The 3,668-nt window shown below is 37.5% G+C and overlaps 1 non-coding gene across 1 annotated transcript; it reads left to right on the top strand.

The window, feature by feature from the left end:
* Window positions 1-1,934: 1,934 nt before the first annotated feature.
* LOC117721136 (U6 spliceosomal RNA) lies at window positions 1,935-2,041 on the top strand. The gene has a single exon (XR_004608398.1). It is a non-coding gene; the product is annotated as a U6 spliceosomal RNA (small nuclear RNA).
* The last annotated feature ends 1,627 nt before the right edge of the window (window positions 2,042-3,668 follow it).

The raw sequence follows: 3,668 nt of genomic DNA, 5'->3' as shown, positions 1-3,668 counted from the left end.
GGTAGCCGGGCGGTGGTGGCAAATACCTTTAATCCCAGCACTTGGGAGGCAGAGGCAGGCGGATTTCTGAGTTCGAGGCCAGCCTGGTCTACAGAGTGAGTTCCAGGACAGCCAGGGCTACACAGAGAAACCCTGTCTCGAAAAAAAACAAATAAATAAATAAATAAATAAATAAATAAATAAATAAAGTCACTGGGTTTCTTAGAGCTGCATCAGCTGAGTGTAGGATATATTTGATTGAAGATTACTGCTTGAACATTAAGAAGAGGTAATAGAGCAGATGGGTTGCAAACATCACTTGGGGTTTAATATGATTAATTCTTTGTTCATTTCCTTCATATATATACATGTGTGTAATGTTAATAGATGACACATACTTAAACTGTTCAAACTCTACAGTGTTATTGAAAAAGCCAGTAAGTATATCTGGCTCAACCTTATTGTTTTAGGATAAAACTGAAAAAAAAGTCTTAATTTTTAAGTATGTGAAATGTTTTTTACACTTTAGTTTTCTGAGAAAAATTTAAATGCAGTGTCCTCCTTAATGTCACGTGCCAAGTCATCTGGTGCCCAGAGTAAGAGTCCTGTGATTCTAACTGACTCCTGCACTTGAAGGAGAGGACAGGCCTCACCTCATTGCAAAGGCTGCTGGGAAGTGGAGAGTCAAGTTTGCAACCAGATTAACAGCAGAAGGCCAGGCCAGATTTAAAAAAAAAAAAAAAATGTCCTTATGCTAATTATACCTCAGAGATTTCACTCTGCAGAGAAGAATTGGAGTGACCATAGGTAAGAACTGACTGGGAAAAAAAGAGCTCACCATGACACTTCAGACCCTTTGTTTGCTAAAACTTGGTTTAGAAGCCAAATTTGCTGTAGTTAATAATACCTTGCATTGGGAGGCTGAGCCTGTTCCATAGTCTTTGACCACTTTCATTCGTAAAATGGTAAGCTTAGAAGGATTTTATAAAATTCCTCTTCTTGATGATAACATTGCCTTGACCTTTCAATGTTTCATATATTTGAAATATTTTTCCATATTTAGTGTTATTGGGGTCTTACTAAAGCTTGCCAAAACCATAAAGTTAGATTTTCTTAAACAGTAATATTTTATTCTAATACTAGATAACCTTTAAAAAAGTTATTTACTAAGTAGCTTTTTTATTTTCTACATCAAGGTGTTTTAATGCTTAGAGATACAGTCGAGTTACAAAGAGAGTTATTGTTGCATTGGTTTGGAAATTTAGTTGCCACATACTGTGGCAGGTTGAAGTCAGGGTGAGGTTCATAAGAACACAAAGGCCAGACTGATTCCAATTGGCCACTTTGCTCTCAGCTAGAGGAATTTCTGATTTATGACAGCAAAGTCACCATAGAAATGGGCAGATTTTTCTCTTTTTCTTGTGTGACCTGACTGAATTAGTTATATAAACAGAGATATGTACCATCAACTTTACAAAACAGAATCCAGGCCGTTATAATTAAAATTGCCGGCAGTTTCTTTTCTTTTTTCTTTTCTTTTCTTTTCTTTTCTTTTCTTTTCTTTTCTTTTCTTTTCTTTTCTCTTCTCTTCTCTTCTCTTCTCTTCTCTTCTCTTCTCTTCTCTTCTCTTCTCTTCTTTTCTTTTCCTTCTTTTCCTTTCCTTTTATTTTATTTTGCTTCCTCTCTCTCTCTCTCTCTCTCTCTCTCTCTCTCTCTCTCTCCATCTTTCTCATCATAGACAGTTTTCTCTCCTTCATTTGCAAGTGTTTTTTTCTCCAGAGTCTGATCTTCCATAATTACATCTATGGTGAAATGCAGACCAAGAAGAGGTGCAGTATAATTTTTAAAAACAACTTCTTCACAATCTTTGTATCTGTAAGCTTCATGCTAGTGATGATCACACTGCTGCTAATATAAAAGGGAAAACATTTGTTAGACTTAGAAAAAAATCAATGGTGCTCGCTTCGGCAGCACATATACTAAAATTGGAACGATACAGAGAAGATTAGCATGGCCCCTGCGCAAGGATGACACGCAAATTCGTGAAGCGTTCCATATTTTTATCACTAGATGCTGAGAAAGCATTTGACAAAATTCAACATCCCTTCATGGTAAAAGTCTTGGAAAGATGAGGAATTCAAGGCCCATACCTAAACATAGTAAAAGCAATATACAGCAAGCCAGTAGCCAACATCAAACTAAATGGAGAGAAACTGGAAGCAATCCCACTAAGATCAGGGACTAGGCAAGGCTGCCCACTCTCACCTTACCTATTCAATATAGTACTGGAAGTCTTAGCTAGAGCAATTAGACAACAAAAGGAAGTCAAACGGATACAAATAGGAAAGGAAGAAGTCAAAATTTCACTATTTGCGGATGACATGATAGTATACTTAAGTGAACCTAAAACTTCCACCAGAGAACTCCTAAACCTGATAAACAACTTTAGCAATGTGGCTGGATATAAAATCAACTCAAACAAATCAGTAGCCTTCCTCTACTCAAAGGATAAACAGGCAGAGAAAGAAATCAGGGAAATGACACCCTTCACAATAGCCACGAATAAAATAAATTATCTTGGAGTGAATCTAACAAAGCAAGTGAAAGATCTGTATCACAAGAACTTCAAGTCTCTCAAGAAAGAAATTGAAGAACATCTCAGAAGATGGAAAGATCTCCCATGCTCCTGGATTGGCAAGATTAATTTAGTAAAAATGGCTATCCTGCCAAAAGCAATCTACAGATTCAATGCAATACCCATCAAAATTCCAAATCAATTCTTCATAGAGATAGAAAAAGCAATTTACAAATTCATTTGGAATAACAAAAAACCTAGGATAGCGAGAACTATTCTCAACAATAAAAGAACCTCTGGGGGAATCACCATTCCGGACCTCAAACTGTACTACAGAGCAGTAGTGATAAAAACTGCTTGGTATTGGTACAGAGACAGAAAGGACGATCAATGGAACAGAATTGAAGACCCAGAAATGAACCCGCATACCTATGGTCACTTGATATTTGACAAGGGAGCTAAATTCATCCAGTGGAAAAAGGACAGCATTTTCAACAAGTGGTGCTGGCTCAACTGGAGGTCAACATGTAGAAGAATGCAAATTAATCCATTCTTATCTCCTTGCACAAAGCTCAACTCCAAGTGGATAAAGGACCTTCACATAAAGCCAGGTACACTGAAAATATTAGAAGAGAAGTTGGGGAAGACCCTCGAATACCTAGGCACAGGGGAAAAGTTCCTGAACAGAACACCAATGGCTTATGCTCTAAGATCAAGAATCGACAAATGGGACCTCATCAAATTGCAAAGCTTCTGTAAGGCAAAGGACACTGTCAACAAGACAAAACGGCAACCAACAGATTGGGAAAAGATCATTACCAATCCTACATCTGATAGGGGGCTAATATCTAATATTTACAAAGAACTCAAGAAATTAGACACCAAACAACAAAATAACCCCATTAAAAAATGGGGTACAGAGCTAAACAAAGAATTCTCAACTGAGGAAACTCGAATGGCCGAGAAGCACCTTAAGAAATGCTCAACATCCTTAGTCATCAGGGAAATGCAAATCAAAACAACACTGAGATACCACCTCACACCAGTCAGAATGGCTAAGATCAAAAACTCAGGTGATAGTAGATGCTGGCGAGGATGTGAAGAAAGAGGAACA

The sequence above is a fragment of the Arvicanthis niloticus genome, chromosome 15, assembly GCF_011762505.2.
Source record: "Arvicanthis niloticus isolate mArvNil1 chromosome 15, mArvNil1.pat.X, whole genome shotgun sequence".
Lineage (NCBI taxonomy): Eukaryota > Metazoa > Chordata > Mammalia > Rodentia > Muridae > Arvicanthis > Arvicanthis niloticus.
The sequence above is the reverse complement of the archived record's forward strand: the minus strand, read 5'-3'. Positions and strand labels throughout refer to the sequence as shown.